General features: G+C 32.7%; 1 long non-coding RNA gene across 4 annotated transcripts in view; it reads right to left on the bottom strand.

Annotated features, from left to right (window-relative positions):
- Window positions 1-827: 827 nt before the first annotated feature.
- The window catches only part of LOC143042691 (uncharacterized), a 34,954-nt gene continuing 12,287 nt past the window's right edge, over window positions 828-23,494 (bottom strand). For 3 of the 4 annotated variants that reach the window (XR_012968089.1, XR_012968087.1, XR_012968088.1), the window contains exons 2-4: window positions 11,778-11,864; window positions 8,468-8,552; window positions 828-1,179 (exon numbers count right to left, since the gene is read on the bottom strand). This is a non-coding gene — a long non-coding RNA (uncharacterized LOC143042691). Of the gene's footprint in view, window positions 1,180-8,467; window positions 8,553-11,777; window positions 12,100-23,494 lie in introns of those variants that run through there. The other variant, XR_012968086.1, reaches the window with a different exon arrangement.

Below are 23,494 nucleotides of genomic sequence, written 5' to 3'. Positions count from 1 at the left end.
ACACCTACGGGTGCGGGAATTCTCGCTACATTGAAGACCCATTGGTTGCCTTCGGCTGTTGTTTTCTCTATGGTCGGGTGGTTGTCGCTTTGACATATTCACCATTTCCTTTCTCAATTTTATTTGTTGCACTATGATTTTTGCCTTTGTCTCAATAGCAGCTAACTTTTTGTATATATTGTACATGTACATGCAAGTCGTCAAAACATCAACCCAAAAATGTAAGATCTGTAAGTTTGCTTTCGCAATTTTTTTGTTCTTCCCATGCCGGAATTCTAACCCATGTTACTGAGATATTGTGACACCAAATCTGTACAATTTTTAAACACCAGGGAAGAGCAGATGATTTAAACACTTTTGTGTAATCCAGCATTATATAAGATGTTTTTGTGTCTAATGTTATAAAGCAGTTTGAGCATTCAAATACATGTTCATTATGTCCACTGGTTGTGTTTGGTTGCTGTCTGCCATATTAAATGGATTTCCTTTTTTTGTTTTTTTGCTTAAATTTGTCTATTAGCTTTCTACTTTGAAATTAAAAGAAAAGTTCACAAATTAGGTGTGCTGGGCTTATTTTAATTAACCTTCATCAGAAACATACAAACAAAAATTTGACAGCAAATGATGTAGATACCATTATCTTGGGACTTAATAAGCCCATGTATAACAATCTTTAAATTAAGGCTTTTGCTTATTGTTGAAGACTTCAGGTGACCTGTACTTGTTTACATCAGTGCCATATTATAATGGGCTAGTAGTTGTCTCAATTGCAATCATTCCATGTATCCTTGCTTTTGTATCATTTAAAGACTTCAATTCTTAAATCATTTAAGTTAACACATTTTAATTTCAAAACATTCAACAGATATTTCCAAATAACAAATTTTGTAAACAACAGATATAATTGGTAACTGGTAATTATTTTACAGTCAATATGTTTTTATATTTATCAAGAGGCATCATAATTATGTTCATTAAATTCTTTCCTTGTCAGACTGTTACTGATCTCAAAACCAGTGAAAATTGCAAGTAGCTTTTAGTTTCTAGTAGTACTATTTTGATAAGATGTGTAATTTTTCGTCATTTCTTTTGATGTTCTGTTATAATCAGTCAGACTATTTCACCAAGATGTTTTCAAATTCTCCTAGTACTTCAAAGTGCTCTTTTTTCAATAATAATCTGAAATACACAAAATCAACAGGTTAGTAACTTCATAATGTACAAACTTTAACATGTCAGATTAATATGATTAAGAAAATGATGTGCAGCGCAGCCTTGTTATTTGACTGACCAGTTGGTGCATGTTTGGACACAATATTCAAGCTTGATAGACTGTCTGTATTTGAATTTTGATCAAAATTATGAGAAAAAAAATCCCCCCTCCCCCAATTTTTTTCAACCCCCTTTCAGTAATTACCCCAAAACTTAATCCCATCCTTTTCCTTTGTGGTATGGTACTTTGCAGTACAATTTTAAAGAAATCCATACACTTAAACACAAAATATTGTCTGGAAATTAGAAAAATGCTTGTTTTTGACCCCCTATTTCCTGAACGTTTGAGGCAATTACCCCTTTAAACAATTCCAGTCTACCCTTTGTGATATGGAACCTTGAAGAACAATTTCAGAGAGATTAGTACACTGGCACACAAGTTAATGTCTGGAAACTACAAAAATGCTTCTTTTTTGCCCCTAATTTCTAAACTGTTGGTACCATTACCCCAAAAATCAACCCAACCTTCCTTTTTGGTATTAAACCTTGTGTAAAATTTCATGGATATCCATCGCTTAAACTATATAATTATCCGGAAACCATATGTGTCGACATACATCGCTAACAACAACATCATACCATAATATGACTCAATTTTATTCTTCGAACTTATAAAGATCAGGACGCTGTTTTTTACTTTTTAATTGTTTAACATTTTACAATGGGGGGCTTTTATTTATAGCTTATTACAATATATATGGTAATTATTTTTGCTAAAGGCTGAAAGCAAACCACTGAACTGTCATTGTTCATAAAGATAGTTTTCATGGGCAATCTTAGCACATCTCTTCATTTTTACATGATGATCATTTTGAAAATCAGTCATTGTTATTTGTGGAAACCCTTCTTGGAATTTAGTGAAACTTGAATATATAAGCATTACCATTTTTATGATAAAAAAATTCAAAATATTTTCATTTCCTGTATCTACATGATCTAATTAATAAAGGATTTTAGTATTTTTGCAGTTAACATTAATCTGTAGCTTCTTTCTAGGGTTTAATATAAAACAAAGAGTGCACACACTGAAATGTCTCGCCTTCTTTTGTAGTCCTTAAAATAAAGCTTTATTACAATTGAAACATAACCTTAACATTAACCTAAAAAACTAAAAATTGACCACTAAACCATGAAAATGAGGCCAAGGACAGGCAAGGTGAGATGAACCATACAAGGCACACATCTATACAGCTAATAATTCTTCCATACAACTAATATATTTCCATACACCTAATATAGTTATTATAGCAGTAGACTTATTGCATATATTATTAGATAAAAAGACAAAAACTCAAAAACTTAACTTTGACCACTGACCATGAAAATGAGGTCAAGGGCAGATGACACATACCAGCTAGAAATGTACACCTAACAATCATTCTGTTATTATTTCCATACACCAAATATATTAGACCTATTGCAAATAGTATATGAAAAACAGAAAAAAAACACAAAAACTCAACTATAATCACTGAACCATGGAAATGAGGTCAAGGTCAGATGACACCTGCCAGTTGGACATGTACACCTTATAGTCCTCCATACACCAAATATACTAGACATATTGCTTTTAGTATCTGAGATATGGACTTGACGGTCACCAAAACTTAACATGTTCACTGATCCATGAAAGGAGGTCGAGGTCAAGTGAAAACTGTATGACAGTCATGAGGACCTTGCAAGGTACTCACATACCAAATATAGTTATCCTATTACTTATAATAAGAGAGAATTTCACTTTACAAACCAGATGCTCCGCAGGGCACAGCTTTATAGGACCACAGAGGTCGAACCCTGAACAGTTGGGGCAAGTATGGACACAACATTTAAGCTTGATACAGCTCTGAATTTGGATTGTGATTAAATAGTTGACACAAGATAGGTTTCTGACACAGAATGAATGTGGTCTAAGAACTTACACTTAATAAACTGTTATCACAGAGATATGTATCCCCTTTTTGTAATTTTGATTATGCAATGTTGAAATTAAATAGCAATATTTTAACATGTAAGTTATGCAAATATTCATGTAATTTTGATAATGCAATGTTGAAATTAAATAGCAATATTTTAACATGTAAGTTATGCAAATATTCAAAGTCTATGAACAATGACTGAAGGTACATGGCTAAACAATCTCCATGGAATGAGATGTGCCAATGATAAATATAATACAACTGCATACCAATTACCATTGACTCATAATAAGTAGTTCCCTTTAAACGAACCTAAACACAAACATTAACTTTTAAACTATGTAAAAGTTTCAAAGTCAATGAACCATGATCAGGGGTGGGGCTATATAATCTCCATGAAAACAACACTTTCAAATGACAATAAATTTGCATACCAAATATCATTGACTTAACATTAGCAGTTCATCTTAAACTGATATTATCACAAACTAATACATGTAAACTAAGCAAAAGTTTCAAAGTCAATAGACCATGACTGAGGGGGCAGGGCCAAATATTCTCCATGGAAATGAGATGTGCTAATGTTTATAAAACTGAACACCAATTAACATTGGCCTACCACTAATGGTTCCCCTTGAACTGACCTTAACACAAACTAATACATATTAACTTAGCAAAATTATCAAAGTCTATAGACCATGACTAAGGAGGCGGAGTCAAAAAATCTCCATGAAAATGAGATATGCCAATGCTTATACAACTGCATACCAAATATCATTGACCTACCACTAGTGGTTCACCATAAATTGACCTAATCACAAACTAATACATTGTTGATGCTGCCGCCGCGGGGAACACCATACCTATGTCTCATTTTTTTACTCCGTCAAGGCGAGAAAAAAACTTATAAATTTTAAATTGGACATTTACCTATTATGGTCAAATATCCAAAATATAAATACATGGTTAGATTCAGCATATCATCATGATCATAGAACCCCAAGAATTCAATTTTTGATGAAATCAAATAATGTGCAATTTTAGTCCCTTTAGACCTCAAGCATGTCAATGTGGATCAATTTGATAACCAGGCCCAAATATTAAAATTCTAAATACACGGTTAGATTCAGCATATTAAAGAACCCCATTTTTGTTGAAATCAAACAAAGTTTAATTTGAACCCCGATTTGGACCAAGTCCATAATCAAAAATCTAAGTACATGTTTAGATTCAGCATCAAAGAAGTCCAAGAATTCAACTTTTGTTATAATCAAACAAAGTTTAATTTTGGACCCTTTGTACCTTAATGTAGACCAATTTGAAAACAGGACCAAAAATTAAAAATCTAAGGGTGCTATAAACAGTTTCGTATAAAAAACTAGGGGTAATTCCCCCGACTAAAAATAGACTTGGAGGGAAGTCCCTTTTTATCAACATAATTGGTAAACCAGATGCTCCGCAGGGCGTAGCTTTATACGACCGCAGAGGTTGAACCCTGAACGGTTGGGGCAAGTATGGACACAACATTCAAGCTGGATTCAGCTCTAAATTTGGATTGTGATTAAATAGTTGACATAGCATAGGTTTCTGACACAGAATGAATGTGTTCTAATGAACTTAAAATTTTTGTTTTCTCTTAGAGCAATTCACTATGCTGTTGAATATTAATCCTCTCAAAAAAATGTTTGAAGAAATTTTCTTTTTTATTTATGAAATTTCAAATGAGAAAAATTGAACCCAATTTTTTTAATCACATCCCCCTTTCCCTTATTCCAAAACTAATTTCAATTAAAATTTCTAATGGAGTTTGCAACAATAACTACTCATTTAAATACATCATAAAATATTAAGATGTAAAAAAAACTGCTTGTTATCACTGAATGGTAAAGATTATTTTAATTTATCAGTTGGTAGTAAAAAGTGAATATACATTGTATATTGTATATAACAAAGATTTAAGTTGATTCTGGACAAAGAAAGATAACTTCAATAAAAAAAAAATCTTGCTATTGCACAATATTTTGCAATTAGATATTTCTTGCTTACTATTCTGGACAAAGAAAGATAACTCTAATTAAAAAAAAATTTGCTACTTCACAATATTGTGCAATTAGATATTTCTTGCCATTGCGCAATACTGTGCAATTGAAAAGACTTGCTATTGCACAATACTTAATATAATAATTTTAGATCCTGATTTGGACCAACTTGAAAACTGGGCTCATAATAAAAAATCTAAGTACATTTTTGGATTCAGCATATCAAAGAACCCCAAGATTTCTATTTTTGTTAAAATCAGACTAAGTTTAATTTTGGACCCTTTGGACTTTAGTGTAGACCAATTTGAAAACAGGACCAAAAATGAAGAATATACATACACAGTTAGATTTGGTATATCAAAGAACCCCATTTATTCAATTTTTGATGAAATCAAACAAAGTTTAATTTTGGACCCCGATTTGGACCAACTTGAAAACTGGGCCAATAATCAAGACTCTCAGTACATTTTTAGATTCAGCATATCAAAGAACCTTACTGATTCATTTTTTGTCAAAATCAAACTAAGTTTAATTTTGGACCCTTTGGACCTTAATGTAGACCAATTTGAAAACGGGACCAAAAGTTAAGAATCTACATACACAGTCATGACAGTTAGATTCGGCATATCAAAGAACCCCAATTATTCAATTTTGATGAAATCAAACAAAGTTTAATTTTGGACCCTTTGGGCCCCTTATTCTGTTGGGACCAAAACTCCCAAAATCAATACCAACCTTCCTTTTATGGTCATAAACCTTGTGTTTAAATTTCATAGATTTCTATTTACTTATACTAACGTTATGGTGCGAAAACCAAGAAAAATGCTTATTTGGGTCCCATTTTGGCCCCTAATTCCTAAACTGTTGGGACCTAAACTCCCAAAATCAATACCAACCTTCCTTTTGTAGTCATTAACATTGTGTTTAAATTTCATTGATTTCTATTTACTTAAACTAAAGTTATTGTGCGAAAACCAAGAATAATGCTTATTTGGGCCCTTTTTTGGCCCCTAATTCCTTAACTGTTGAAACCAAAACTCCCAAAATCAATCCCAACCGTTCTTTTGTGGTCATAAACCTTGTGTCAAAATTTCATAGATTTCTATTAACTTAAACTAAAGTTATAGTGCGAAAACCAAGAAAATGCTTATTTGGGCCCTTTTTGGCCCCTAATTCCTAAAATGTTGGGACCAAAACTCCCAAAATCAATACCAACCTTCCTTTTGTGGTCATAAACCTTGTGTTAAAATTTCATAGATTTCCATTCACTTTTACTAAATTTAGAGTGCGAAAACTAAAAGTATTCGGACGCCGGACGACGACGACGACGACGACGCCAACGTGATAGCAATATACGACGAAAAATTTTTCAAATTTTGCGGTCGTATAAAAAGTATCATGTTTTTTATATTTAATTGTAAAATTAAGTTAATTAGCTTCAATTAAAACAGGTTGAATGATTAAAATAATTTTTAAAAATTAGATTAAATACACATGTTTTAAGGGGAAACCAACTGTAAACATCCTGTTTTTTTGGCAGTGAAAAGTGCAAAACTTATTTGCACCCACTGTATCTCTTTTCGAAGCAGGGGAACGTAGCCTGAAGCATAAATTTTTAGAAAGACCAGGTAAAAACCTATGAAATTCATACTGTTTTGAATATGAAAAATGTGCATGTATCATGTCTGCATGGGTGTGCACATGGCCTGATTTCATGTTTTTTATGCATAGATTAGGCAATGTTTTTCCCATTGTCTCTGGATAAAACTTTTTGGTACATGTACTATTAAAAGTACAATTTATTTTTATTTCATTATAAACTAGAGAAAATTCTGATTCTAATGATATAGTTTTATACAAGTATCTTCATTAACATTAACACCACTAAGGGTCAATTATAGATGGTCCCTCAAAATATGACGTCATAGAAAAAAACTGTTGATTGCACCCTAAATACATGGTTAGATTTGACATATATACAAGAACCCAAATAATTCATTTTTTGATGAAATCAAACAAAGTTTAATTTTGGACCCTTTGGACCCTCATTCCTTAACTGTTTGGGACCAAAACTCCCAAAATCAATAACAACCTTCCTTTTGTGGTCATAAACTTTGTGTTAAAATTTCATAGATTTCTATTCACTTATACTATTAAAGTTATTGTGCAAAAACCAAGAAAAATGCTTATTTGGGCCCTTTTTGGCCCCTAACTCCTAATCTGTTGGGACCAAAACTCCCAAAATCAATTTGAAACTTCCTTTTCTAGTCTTTAACCTTGTGTTTAAATTTAATAGGTTTCTATTTACTTATACTAGTTATAGTGTGAAAACCAAATGTCTTCGGATGACAACGACGACACCAACCTCATACCAATATACGACCAAAATTTTGAATTTTTGCAGTCGTATAAAAATCTTAACTTTTTTTTCAAGTAGACACTCAACCATGAAAATTAGGTCAAGGACATTAGACATGTGACTGAGAGAAACTTGGTAACCTGAGGCATTTTGGTATATATTCAAAGTATGAAGCATCCAGGTCTTCATCCTTCTAAAATATAAAGCTTTTAAGAATTCAGCTAACTCCGCTGCTGGCCCCCAGAACATTATATATATGTCGAGCTTTCTGCAACAAAAGTTGCAGACTCGACAATAAGATGATGTGGTATAATAGTCTATTTTCACATTATCAACTTTTGACTCGGATTCTATGTTTTTTCAACAGGTTTTAATACCTTCTCTGTGGTAAGATATCTTGGTACTCTGTCACTACAAACACCCGAAAGAAGTAAATTCAAAAATATAAATGGTGCAATTTTGGGGGAAGGTTTACTGTTTTCTGATGATTTAGTCATGTATAGAAAACATAATGGCATATGCATTAAACAGTTAACTTCCCTCAAATTTGTTCCGATTAAAGTGGGTACATGTAAATAGGAAATTTGTCTATTGCCAATGACACAATATCCACCTTGAATGACATCGACATCAAATAACTGATACCATGGATACTGTGTCATACTTTCACAGATTTCTATGAAACTTTGCAGATGCTTTTATGATTGCATTTTTAGTTGTGCTAATGTTGATGGTATGTTTTAATATACATGTACTGCCCACTTTAAACAAATTTTATTGTTTCACATACAGTTATTACCATCTTACCCAATACATTTGATGCATACTTCGAGGTACATGTATTAATACAAATATAAACATTACTTTAAATTTATGTTTACCTTCATTTGATATCCTTAATCTTCAGTCAAACTTTCCGACTCCTCAACCATTTTTTTGTCAACAGAGGAAATTTACCTCCTTTATCTACAATAAAATTCTAATTAAAACTAGACCTTACAAAAAACTCTGTGGCTAATTTATTAAATAATTAGGAGTTGACTGACAATTTCAACCATTCATGATACTTATTTGATGATCTTTTCTTGTTGATCATTTTTGCGACTTAAACTAAAATTTCTCTCCATCTATATGTTATTTGTTTAGATGACATCAAGTGATGGCTATAATCATTCATTTATAGGTCTAGGTTAGCTTTTAAGGGCATACGATACAGTTACAGAGGAGGTAATGACGTTGCTAATGCAAAATGTTATTTTCGCGACATCAAACTTTAACATACCAGAGAAAAATGCATTTTTCGACTGATTTTTATCATTCAAACTGAATTTATTTGAAAACGAGTTCATGGAACCCCATTTTTCAAAACAGCAATTTGTTTGACTTTCAATTTGCAGGGAGATTATGTGACCCAAATTTGATAAAACTTTAAATAAATGATTTTTTTTAATTTTGATAAACATAAAGCCAAAAATGACATATTTTTCCTCAATTCATGAACATTTGATAAATACGAGTTATTTCGGAATAAAAAATGCATAATTTTTTAGGATACTTATAAAATACAGAAATTACCGATTATTTAAAATCATAAGAAACCTCAAATTAAAAAAAAATATGCATATGTTTTTTATAACTAAATGGTTAGTTTTCATTAAACAACTTATGTACATATACTTTTTTCTGATGAAAATTCTTTAATTTGTCCACATTTAGAAGAAGAGTACTTATTTTTAATTGCTTGCGGCAGCAAGCAATTTGCCGACATATTTTCAGTATGCATAGTGACCCGAGCGTAACCCTCCTCGTAAAAATCTGGTGACCACAATACGCATGGATCTGTCATTGAAATAAACAAATATCTGATTATACATGTTAAACACGTGCTCAATACCCATGTTTTTTGTGATTTGTTTACTATAAGGTGACAATTGGTTAAACTCGGCTTCAAATCACGGCATTTAATGAGCAGCCATATTTGTTCAATTATAACAAACAGAGAGAAAGAAAAAATGGCGATTAATATATGATATATTTGCGAAAATAATGATAAAATCCTGCACATATGACTAAGTTTATGAATGTATACATCCATTGGTTCAAGAACTGGACAAACATTATTTTTCACCACTCACTCGTTTCATATGACTTTAACAAACTAGTGTCGCTCACCTTGGTCTATGTGAATATTAAACAAAGGACACAGATGGATTCATGACAAAATTGTGTTTTGGTGATAGTGATGTGTTTGTAGATCTTACTTTACTAAACATTCTTGCTGCTTACAATTATCTGTATCTGTAATGAACTACGTCCAGCTAGTTTCAGTGGAAAATTATAGTGAAAATTTACAAATTTTAAGAAAAATGGTTACAAATTGACTATAAAGGGCAATAACTCCTTAGGAGGTCAATTGACCATTTTGGTCATATTGACTTAATTGTAAATCTTACTCAGCTGAACAATATTGCTGTTTACAGTTTATCTCTATAATAATATTCAAGATAATAACCAAAAACAGCAAAATTTCCTTAAAATTACCAATTCAAGGGCAGCAACCTAACAACTGGTTGTCCGATTCATCTTAAAAAATTCTGGGCAGATAGATCTTGACCTGAATAATAATTAAACCCCATGTCAGATTTGCTCTAAATGCTTTGGTTTTTGAGTTATAAGCCAAAAACTGCATTTTACCCTTTTGTTCTATTTTTTGCCGTAGCAGCCATCTTAATTGGTTTGCCCGGTCACAAAACACAATTTTTAAACTAGATAGCCTAATAATGATTCTGGCTGTGTTTGGTAAAATTTGGCCCAGTAGTTTCAGAGGAGAAGATTTTTGTAAAAGTTAACTAACTAAGATTTACGAAAAATGGTTAAAAATTGACTATAAAGGGCAATAACTCCTAAAGGGGTCAACTGACCATTTTGGTCCTGTTGACTTATTTGTAAATCTTATTTTGCTGAACATTTTTGCTGTTTACAGTTTATCTCTATCCATAATAATATTCAAGATAATATCCAAAAACAGCAAAATTTCCTTAAAATTACCAATTCAGGGGCAGCAACCCAACAACAGGTTGTCCCATTCATCTTTAAATTTCAGGGCAGATAGATCTTGACCTGATTTACAATTTTACCCCTGTCAGATTTGCTCTAAATGCTTTGGTTTTTGAGTTATAAGCCAAAAACTGCATTTTACCCCTATGTTCTATTTTTAGCCATGGTGGCCATCTTGGTTGGTTGGCCGGGTAAAAAAACACAAATTTTAAACTAGATACATCAATGATGATTGTGGCCAAGTTTGGTTTAATTTGGCCCAGTAGTTTCAGAGGAGAAGATTTTTGTAAAAGTTAACGACGACGGACGCCAAGTGATGAGAAAAGCTCACTTGGCCTTTTAGGCCAGGTGAGCTAAAAACAATTTGTGTTTATCTTTTATAACAAAAAAATTATGTCTTTTTTTCGAAAAAAGAAAATACGGCCACATATCTGAATTTTGAGCAAATATACAAAATTTCGACCTCATTTTTCTCAAAAAGTAGCACATGAAGGTATATTTTTTATTACATATTTGATTTAATCAGGTAAAAAATAGCCTATGCAAATTTTCACGAACTTGTAAATACAGGATCAAAACTGTACGGTATGCCCTTAAGAGAAATTCAGCCCATTGTGTAAGGACAAGGATAAAATATTGATTATTAGAACATGCTTTCAGTAACTGCTATAAATCTCAGATTTGTATTTCATGTGTTTTTGTTTTAGGATTTTTTATTGTGCTTTGACTTTGTATTGATCTTAGAATTAAGCCCTTTTCAAATGGTTTACGGTATATAGTTTGCTAGTTGGAATGTTGCACCACTGTCATAGGTTAGAAGGAGGGTTTCGTCCCAGCAACCATTTTTAATGTTTTACAAACTCCATGTGTCTGTCTCAATTCAGGAGCTTGTAATTCAGTAGTTTGTTGCTGTATATCATAACAGTTTATCGTTCAATGTTTTGTTAATAAATCAGGCCCTAAGTTGTTCATTGGTAATTTCAAGTCCTTGATGTTGTATAGCTCATTGTTGAAGGATGTAGTTACCTATGGTTGTTAATTTTTGTCTCACTGGTCTCTCATGGAGAGTTGTTTCATTTACAATCATACCACATCTTCTTATTTTTACAAAACATTTAAATAAGTATACTTCACCTTAGAAGCTGCAAACAAACTGGTACAGTCCAAGTTCCTTTTCTCTTTGTTTCTTCAACATCATTTGTATGAATGTATCTGCAACATCTACAAGGAAAAATTGTTTCTGTAAAAATGATAAACGTACTTCAATCTTATACTTAATAAAAAAAAATGGGGTCACCGTTCACAACCTGCCTTCGAAAGAAGCATACATTTTTGTAAAGGTACCTTTTTTCTGTTGAACTAATAGCAGAAATAGAGGTACATGTAATACCGAAATAAGAGAACTTAATTACAGAAATCGCTCAAATTTTACAATAGTTTAGTTTAAGAACAGTTTAATTGAAAATAATAATAAAAAAAAAGGTCACGGATGAGTTCCAAAAATGGCATTTTTATACCAAAGGGAGATAATTTTGAGCAATTTTAATGATATCTACATTTTACAATTCATCTGAGGCCATCAAAAATTGATTTTTTAAAATTATTTTTGTACCATATATGATAAAGTAACAAGTCTTGCACGTTAAAGACACCCTTGTAGATTTCGAAAAAGAGTAGGCTAATGCCGCTACAAGGCAGCACTCACACCCGCAAAGTGGAAAGGGATTGATATAAGTTGTAAAACTTGTTTCCCAATCCACTATAAATAAATATGTTTAAACTAAAGTAACAACTACTTAAGGTAACAAATAAAAGAAGTAGGTAAGGTTCCGATTTTGGCCTCAAATTTCAAATTCATCTAACGAAAGATTTTGGACACTTTTTAAACTCTTAACTGTCTATTTCAATTGATTCAATTAGTTAATGTGAAAGATTTTGACTGACTTAGTCATTAAAAACGCTCAGATTCAAGCTTTCGTATGAAAAATCTATTGAATTTGCCAAAAAATGTCACTTTTCTGATGGTTTTTGTCAAAAAATGAAAGTGGCCGCATCTGTGTTCATCAACCTTTACATGTATATATATATTATGTATTATCATTAAATACAATTAAAGAACCTTAGTGAGCACACTCACATACCCCACGTCCCCACATTGTCATTGGAGAAATTAAATTAGTGTAAGAAAAAAAAATTGTATAAGAAAAATTAATTTCCTGCCAATATGCACATCTAAATAGTATGTCCTTATTATCTACAAAATTTCATGAAATTCTGTTGTGTGGTTTCAGAGGAGTTGAGATGACAAACTGTTGCAGAAGTACATTGAAGCAAATAAGTTCAAAGGGGCGTAACTCCTAGAAAAAAAATTGAATCACAATTTCCCGTCGATATGCAGAACTACATCGTATGTCCTTAATATCTGAAAAGGTTTCGTGAAATTCTGTTGTGTGGTTTGAGAGGAGTTGCCATAACAAACTGTTGCAGTAAAACATTGAAGTAAATAAGTTCAAAGGGGCTTAACTCCTAGGAAAAAAATTGAATCGCAATTTCCCGTTGATATGCACAACTACATAGTATGTCCTTATTTCTGAAAAGGTTTCATGAAATTTTGTTGTGTGGTTTGAGAGTAGATGAGATGACAAACTGTTGCAGTAGTACATTGAAGTAAATAAGTTCAAAGGGGCGTAACTCCTAGAAAATAAATTGAATCGCAATTTCCCGTCGAATATGCACAACTACATAGTATGTCCTTATTATCTGAAAAGGTTTCATGAAATTCTGTTGTGTGGTTTGAGAGGAGTTGTGATGACAAACTGTTGCAGTAGTACATTAAAGTAAATAAGTTCAAAGGGGCGTAACTCCTAGAAAATAAATTGAATCGCAATTTCCCGTCGATATGCACAACTACATAGTATGTCCTTATTATCTGAAAAGGTTTCGTGAAATTCTGTTGTGTGGTTTGAGAGGAGTTGCGATGACAAACTGTTGCAGTAGTACATTAAAGTAAATAAGTTCAAAGGGGCGTAACTCCTAGAAAAAAAATTGAATCGCAATTTCCCGTCAATATGCATAACTACATAGTATGTCCTTATTATCTGAAAAGGTTTCATGAAATTCTGATGCATGGTTTGAAAGGAGTTGTGATGACAAAAAACAGGACTGAGGGACAGACGAACAGTTCAAAAACATTATACCCTCCGCAACTCGTTGCATGGGGTATAATTAACATTTCAATATTATAAATGAACACGAATAATTACAATATCATAATGTAAGGGGAAAATTTACACTTTCATTTAAGACGGAAACCGTCTAAAATTTACCAAAAAATCTAAAATTTTGAAGATTTCAGTAATTTAGCATAACTTAATGATGCTACATGTAGTACCTGATATATGCATTGTATTGTCAAAAACATCCTATATTTATTTAGCAGAAGCATGCTACTTTCCAATAAATAGCTTAAGGATTACATTTTCACAATTTTGTAAAACTGCTATATTTTGTAGCCAAAAAGGGGTCTTACTGAATCTACTCCTTTGTAATGAAAAAATAAATGTTTATTTTTCTCTTAAATTTTTATACATGTACCCTCGAGCCTCCTTATTGTAACTTATAGTAGTTTCTGGTTTTATCATTGTTGCAGGCCATACAGTGACCTAAAGTTGTTAATTTCTAATGTAATTGTGTCTATTGTCTAGAGACAAGATTTGTCTCATTGGCAATCATACAGTATACCATATTTTCTTTTTAATTTGTTGACTTAATATTCTGAATATTTCAACACCTATTCACATATTTTTAAACTAGAAATCAATGGTGGATCTAGAAATTTTCATAAGAGGGGGCCCTTTTACTGCCTAAGAGGGGGTCCCTACTTGAGTCATTCCCTATACAATCAACTAAATTTTTCTAACAAAAGGTGTTGTCAGACCGGGCCACCTGATTCTGCCTATCTAGAAACATAATAGTGAGTTGTCTCATTGGCAATCATACAGTGTACCACATTTTCTTTTTAATTTGTTGACTTAATATATTTCTTAATATTTTCAACACCTATTCACATATTTTTAAACTAGAAAACAATGGCGGATCTAGAAATTTTCATAAGAGGGGGCCCATAGACTGTCCAAGAAGGGGTCCCCACTTCAGTCTTTTCCCCTTACATTATGATATTGTAAAGTCAATTGTAAAATACTGGTATCGATTTGAAAATCTTACAACTGAATTCATATGTTGAAATCATAATCTTTCAGTCAGTTTAATTGAAGTTTGGAGCTGGCATGTCAGTTAACTGCTAGTAGTCTGTTGTTATTTATGTATTATTGTCATTTTGTTTATTTTCTTTGGTTACATCTTCTGACATCAGACTCGGACTTCTCTTGAACTGAATTTTAATGTGCCTATTGTTATGCGTTTATTTTTCTACATTGGTTAGAGGTATAGGGGGAGGGTTGAGATCTCACAAACATGTTTAACCCCGCCGCATTTTTGCGCCTGTCCTAAGTCAGGAGCCTCTGGCCTTTGTTAGTCTTGTATTATTTTTATATTAGTTTCTTGTGTACAATTTGGAAATTAGTATGGCGTTCATTATCACTGACCTAGTATATATTTGTTTAGGGGCCAGCTGAAGGACGCCTCCGGGTGTGGGAATTTCTCGCTACATTGAAGACCTGTTGGTGACCTTCTGCTGTTGTTTTTTATTTGGTCCGGTTGTTGTCTCTTTGACACATTCCCCATTTCCATTCTCAATTTTATCAGTCTATTGAAAGATGCTTATAAATGCAGCCAAGAGCTTCACAAATCTAACATAACTTCTTCTGCCAGTTCTCATTTGCTAGTAGAAAAAGTTTTTGAAATTAAACAAGAACTAAAACATTTCGGACAATATAAATTTTTGAACATATCTAGCAAATTAATTCACACTAATAAAATTGAGAATGGAAATGGGGAATGTGTCAAAGAGACAACAACCCGACCAAATAAAAAACAACAGCAGAGGGTCACCAACAGGTCTTCAATGTAGCGGGAAATTCCCGCACCCGGAGGCGTCCCTCAGCTGGCCCATAAACAAATATATACTAGTCCAGTGATAATGAACGCCATACTAATTTCCAAATTGTACACAAGAAACTAAAATTAAAATAATACAAGACTAACAAAGGCCAGAGGCTCCTGACTTGGGACAGGCGCATAAATGCGGCGGGGTTAAACACGTTTGTGAGATCTCAACCCTCCCCCTATACCTCTAACCAATGTAGTAAAGTAAACGCATAACAAAACGCACATTAAAATTCAGTTCAAGAGAAATCCGAGTCTGATGTCAGAAGATGTAACCAAAGAAAATAAACAAAATGACAATAATACATAAATAACAACAGACTACTAGCAGTTAACTGACATGCCAGCTCCATATATATTAGCAATTGGTATGCAAAATAAAGCTTCTGATAGAAAACTGTATAATAATGTGAAATTTAAGCTACAGTCATGCTTCAATGATTCCCTATATATAAACAGTGGCGGATCCAAAAATTTTCATAAGTGGGGCCCACTGACTGACCTAAGAGGGGGCCGCTCCAGTCACGCTTCAGTGATTTCCTATATAAGCAACCAAATTTTTCCCAAAAAAGGGGGGGGGGGGGGAAGGCCCCCTCCTAAATGATAAATCCGCCTCTGATAAACCAATTTTTTCCCACGAAAGGGGGGGGGGGGGGTGGCCAAGGATCCGACTATGCATTGGGAACATGTGTTCATGTATTAAATATACTGTTCCCAGCTGACACCTTATATGTATAGGAAGTGCCCCCTCCCGAGATTCCTGTTTATTCAATTCAATTCAATATTTTATTGGAAAGAGCTCAATAGAGGCGTGATCCAAATACAGATAATAAATAATATTAAAACAACACACAAATGAAATAACGATTCATGGAACAAGTCAAGCCAATTCTATGTATACAAATACATCATAAACTGATATTGATACCATAGACTTAATGACTTATATTTCAGTATTATTCTAGATTTTCATATATTTACTTAAAACACACAATATAAGATATTTATATATATATATATGTATATGGACAAACTACTGTCAAGGATTATTACCTGATGAAACGGTATGGTGGTCTCTCAAATCAAGAGCTTCTTCATTATACATACAAATAGATTTTAATTCCTTTTCAGACATAGGATTTAACATTTTGGTAAAATTTTCATCCAAATTATTTAAATTTATATCATTAATTTTATATTTAGATCTAATTTTGTTATATTGCAGACATTCAGTCAAGAAATGAATCTCATTTTCAATTTTTCCTGTGCAAAATTTACAAAATCTCTCATTAGATGGTATTTTTGGTCTTGCATACCTCCCAGTTTCTATCGCTAATGAGTGTGCATTATTCTTAATTTAGTGAGTTTTTTTCAATTTATATATATACCCTTTCCTCCATTGAATTTTTTTTTTTTGCATACTTGATTCGCATAGGATTTTTTTGATAAAATGCTGAACATATGCTTTAAAGTATTAAGGCATAGCGAAAAACAACTATTTCATCAAATAAATTTGAGTCGGATATATATATATTCCTATGATATTCCTTTTCATAATGGATACCAATTTTATTAAGTCAACTGCAGACACTTTGTATTCAAAGTGTTTCAACTGAGGTACTACAAAGGCGTCATTATTGAGTAAGGGGGGTGGCGTCAAAAGGCGTCATTATGGAGGAAAGGGTTAAAGGTACAAAATGTATTTAGGAATATTAAAATTTAAATATTCTTGTTGTTTAAATTTTACTAAAAAATAAAAGTTTACCACAGTGTCCATCTTTTATTTTAGAAAGTTCAAATATAATTTTATTTTTGTAGAAATCTTCTAGTTTCTGTTTGAAATTACTATTACAATGCTATTTTTTGCAATATATTTCATTAATTCAGATATAATAAGACCATGAATTTTCTCTATTTGTGAGAGTTTTGTCCACTTCAAAAGCAGCCTTGAAAATTTCATGCGGACCACCAGACCGTTCACCAATATCACTGAGACGCTCATAATATTTATACATAAGTTGATAACATTTAATGCGAATGGGTAAAGTGCCTAATTCACACCGCACTGCTAGATTGGAAGACTTTCCATGAACCACAAGTATGTTTTTAAATATGGAGTTTTGTGTTTTGTCTAATTTACTTTTGTCTATAAATGCTTCAAAATTTGGTTTGAATTCTGATAACCATACTTCTGATCCATAAGTTAAAATAGGAGTTATCATTGAATTAAAAAGCTGGAGCCAAGTCTTAACAGACAAATTTTCACTATATGGTAATTTTGACTGCAATGCAAAATATGCTGTTTTAGCTTTATCTAAGAGGCTTGACACTGCTTGTATAAATTTTCCAGAGCTATGAAAATCAACTCCTAAGTATTTATAACAATCAACAATTTCAATTGCATTAGAACTGTAATAAAAGTAAACGTTTTTTTAATTTACTTTTAGTTTTAGAGAAAATTATAATTTTTGTTTTCTTAAGGTTCAAGTCCAGTTTCCATTCAGTACTATGTTTTTGTAAAGAATCAAGAGAGTTCTGGAGACCATCTGCATATTCCGATATCAATAATAAATCATCAGCATACAATAAATGGTTCACTTCTTGACCATTTAAATTTACTGCACTAGTTAAGTTTGTATCTAAGTATTTTTCTATGTCATCAACAAATAAATTACTGTAAATTCAGAAATTATTGCGTGCATTTATTATTGCGATTTTGTCATTTTAGACTTAAATGCGATTTTAATTATAATGATTTTGAGAAAAATCCTGTTTAATTCATATCAATGATTTTAAAATGCGAGTTAAAATTATTGCGTTTACAAGTCTGTCACATTTTTCGCAATAATCAAAACCTCGCAATAATTTCTGAATTTACAGTAAATAAAGTTGGACTTAAACTGTCACCTTGTTTGACACCCTGATTATCAAGAAAAGGCTTGGTAAACATATTTTGATATTTACATGAATATAAGGTATTAGAGTACATGTCATGCAGTATATTATAAAATTTGCCTTGTATTTCTTTATTTTGTAATTTTAAGAACATAGCTGATCTCCAGACACTGTCAAAAGACTTTTTAAAATCTACAAAACACACATATAGTTTCTTTTTACATTTAAACAAATATTTGTTTATTATTGTTTTTAAAATAAAGACATGATCTACAGTTCTGTAATTTTTTTCTAAAACCACCTTGATTTGAAAATAATAAATTATGTGTTTCAAGAAAATCACCAAGTCGTTTTTGTAAAATGGATGTAAAGACTTTACCAAGACAGCTTGTTATGCTTATACCTCTATAGTTCCCACAATCAGATGGGTCACCAGATTTATAAATTGATGTCAATAGAGAAATGTTCAAAATTTTGGGGAATTTTTCTGAGTTAACTATCTTATTAAAAAGTTTGGTCAAAAGTAAAACTAGAGTGTTTGACCACACCTTTAGAAATTCATTAATTATCAAATCAGGACCTCCAGATTTTCCCTTTTTTAACTTCTTAATACAGTCTTTGATTTCTTTACGTGTAATAGGGACATTAAGGGATGTATTAGAAAAGTTGTGATTTTTGTTCTCTATATTTTGATTTGTATCAGTTGTATCATTATTACTTGAAACAAGCAAATTTCTATAGTGAATCTCCCATTCTTTGGCAGAAATAGCAGGCTCACAATTATTATTCTTTTTTTTGTAATTATTAATGCTTCCCCAAAATTTTTTGGTGTTCTTTGGGTTTATCTCATTTATTTGTTTTATTAACCCTTTCCCTTTCAGGCATTTTAGACCTTTACTTATCGAAAAGACATTATTGAAGTTTAAATGAATACTGCATTCGCATCAATGGTCATACACATGCCATGTTGGGCTCAAATGAAAGATAATTGGTAAAATATTTCAAAAAATTAAGTTTGAAGATAATTCGTCATTTTTTGGTCACGTGGTATATTTCCAAAAGTCACGTGACTGTTCGAGAAAAGGTGAAAAAATACGAAATCCTTGGGCAAAAAGTCATGCAGAGACATATTGGTGGGCTAATAGGGTCAGGTTTTGGTGGAAACACAATGCCTCGAGTCTGTTGAAGCTATATAAGTTATCATAGTGGTATAAATAGACGCATAACGTGCTATAGGCCTCAAAATATAGATGTCCGTAACATTCAAAATAACTGATTTTGGACGGCATTTTTGTCCGATTTCAAAATTGGACCCTAGTTTTTTGTCTAATTCGTTTTCAATCAATCAGCAACCTAAACTTTGTTTTTACAAGGGAAAATTCATTGAATTACCAATGCTAGCTTGTTCTGGGACACCCTTGACCGAGCCCGATGGAGCAAAGGGGGTAAAAAAAAAGGGGGGGGGGGTAATTTGGCTCGGACATTCTTTTAAAAAAGTTCTGTAGGTTTTCTTTTTGAAATTGAAAGTAAAGTTAAGTTAAGTTACATTTAATATAGGAAACTATTTTTCCAACTCCGGCAGTGAGATTCGAACTCTCAATCTTAGCGCCTTGGGATAGATCATCGTACCCCTACGCCACTGACATTGTAATGAATTTATTGAAATTTAAGTACTTAAGTCTACTACTACGGAAGAAATTAAAAAAAAAAATATAATATAAAGATTCTCACCCAGTTTGTTTTCTTTTTTGGAATTATGTGTTCAGATGATATTTTTTTGTTGCCAAATGCATGATTTTTACGCAAATCTGGGAGGAATCCACTCTTTAAAATGTAATTTTTTCATTGAAATATACATGTTCCTTTATTCAAACAAAAGTGTTTTCAACTTTAGCATACCGCAACACTTACGGAACCATGTTTTGTTACATCTATTTCAACTTTGAAAAAAAACTAGAGGCTCTAAAGAGCCTGTGTCGCTCACCTTGGTCTATGTGCATATTAAACAAAGGACACAAATGGATTCATGACAAAATTGTATTTTGGTGATGGTGATGTGTTTGAAGTTCTTACTTTACTGAACGATTTTGCTTCTTACAATTATATCTATCATGAACTTTGCCCATTAGTAACAGAGAACTATATTTGGTAAAAATTTACATAAATTTACCAAATTAATGAAAATTGTTAAAAATTGACTATAAAGGGCAATAACTCCTTAAGGGGTCAATTGACCATTTAGGTCATGTTGACTTATTTGTAGATCTTAAAAATATAGTATATACCAATACACATAATTAACAGCGCCTGGTGATGTTTGATAGCCTGACCGGTTTCGGTCCATAAAGGACCTTCATCAGAGGCAGAATGGTGGATTAATGTGTGCACCCTATTTATATAGATATGGTAACCGGCGGTTGAGTTAACCGGCGGTTGGGTTAACCGGCGGTTGCGTTAACCGGCGGTTGAGTTAACCGGCGGTTGAATTTACCGGCGGTTGAGTTAACCGGTGAAAAATCTCAGTGGGATTTTCCATGGTTACAATTATCTATATTTAGCTAATGTTCATGTTACAGTAAACTTTTTGACATGTTACGGTAAACATTTTTACACTATACGGTAAACATGTGACCTGATGATATAACCATATTTGGGCTTTAGCATTGGATAATGGGTGTTTTAATAATTTAAGAAGTACATAGTAATCATTTAGTCTTGATCTTTGGCTAATGATCCACCTAAATATCAAGTCTTGGAATAGTATTTCATGGTAGTTATGTGATCTTAATATTTGGCTTATGATACACCTAAATATCAAGTCTTGAAATAGTACTTCCTAGTAGTCATGCAGTCTTGACCTCAGGCTTATGATACACCTGTATATCAAGTCTTGAAATAGTAATTCATGGTAGTCATGCAGTCTTGATCTTTGGCTTATGATACACCTAAATATCAAGTCTAATAATAGTATTTCATGGTAGTCATGCAGTCTTGACGTTTTAGCTTGTGATACACCAAAACATCAAGTCAAAACTATTACCCCCCCCCTAACCAAATAAAATTTGGTTTAGGGGGGGGGGGTTCTTATTGAGAATGCTTCATTTAAGCCTTTAGTACTCCTTTCAAGATCAAAGGTAGATGAATATTAATCCTCAGTGTTAGAAAGTTTTCAACACCTACTTAAACTCAACCGCCGGTAAATTCAACCGCCGGTTAACTCAACCGCCGGTTAACGCAACCGCCGGTTAACCCAACCGCCGGTTAACTCAACCGCCGGTTACCATATCTATATAAATAGGGTGCACACATTAATCCACCATTCTGCCTCTGATGAAGGTCCTTTATGGACCGAAACCGGTCAGGCTATCAAACATCACCAGGCGCTGTTAATTATGTGTATTGGTATATACTATATTTTTATGCTTTTACATTTTTCTCACTGATACACATAGTTAATATGGCTTCTACTAACGAAAGCTCCATGGAGCTTATGTGTTTAGAGACTACTTATGTCAGTACACCTTTCCTATATTGCCTATTGATTTTTCACTGGCATAGGACCTCTAAGCGTAAGCCTAGCGATTACCTGAAATTGATGTATATATGTAATACCTACATTACAAACTTAAGGTGTTGAAAACTTTCTAACACTGAGGATTAATATTCATCTACCTTTGATCTTGAAAGGAGTACTAAAGGCTTAAATGAAGCATTCTCAATAAGAACCCCCCCCCCTAAACCAAATTTTATTTGGTTAGGGGGGGGGTAATAGTTTTGACTTGATGTTTTGGTGTATCACAAGCTAAAACGTCAAGACTGCATGACTACCATGAAATACTATTATTAGACTTGATATTTAGGTGTATCATAAGCCAAAGATCAAGACTGCATGACTACCATGAATTACTATTTCAAGACTTGATATACAGGTGTATCATAAGCCTGAGGTCAAGACTGCATGACTACTAGGAAGTACTATTTCAAGACTTGATATTTAGGTGTATCATAAGCCAAATATTAAGATCACATAACTACCATGAAATACTATTCCAAGACTTGATATTTAGGTGGATCATTAGCCAAAGATCAAGACTAAATGATTACTATGTACTTCTTAAATTATTAAAACACCCATTATCCAATGCTAAAGCCCAAATATGGTTATATCATCAGGTCACATGTTTACCGTATAGTGTAAAAATGTTTACCGTAACATGTCAAAAAGTTTACTGTAACATGAACATTAGCTAAATATAGATAATTGTAACCATGGAAAATCCCACTGAGATTTTTCACCGGTTAACTCAACCGCCGGTAAATTCAACCGCCGGTTAACTCAACCGCCGGTTAACGCAACCGCCGGTTAACCCAACCGCCGGTTAACTCAACCGCCGGTTACCATATCTATATAAATAGGGTGCACACATTAATCCACCATTCTGCCTCTGATGAAGGTCCTTTATGGACCGAAACCGGTCAGGCTATCAAACATCACCAGGCGCTGTTAATTATGTGTATTGGTATATACTATATTTTTATGCTTTTACATTTTTCTCACTGATACACATAGTTAATATGGCTTCTACTAACGAAAGCTCCATGGAGCTTATGTGTTTAGAGACTACTTATGTCAGTACACCTTTCCTATATTGCTTATTTGTAGATCTTACTTTGCTGAACATTATTGCTGTTTACAGTTTATCTCTAACTATAATAATATTCAAGATAATAACCAAAAACAGCAAAATTTCTTCAAAATTACCAATTCAGGGGCAGCAACCCAACAACCGATTGACCGATTCATCTGAAAATTTCAGGGCAGATAGTTCTTGACCGGATAAACATTTTTATCCACTGTCAGATTTCCTCAAAATGCTTTGGTTTTTGAGTTA

This window comes from Mytilus galloprovincialis, chromosome 8, assembly GCF_965363235.1.
Source record: "Mytilus galloprovincialis chromosome 8, xbMytGall1.hap1.1, whole genome shotgun sequence".
NCBI classification, from domain to species: Eukaryota; Metazoa; Mollusca; class Bivalvia; order Mytilida; family Mytilidae; genus Mytilus; species Mytilus galloprovincialis.
Note: the sequence above shows the minus strand (reverse complement) of the source record. Positions and strands in the feature narration are given on the sequence as shown.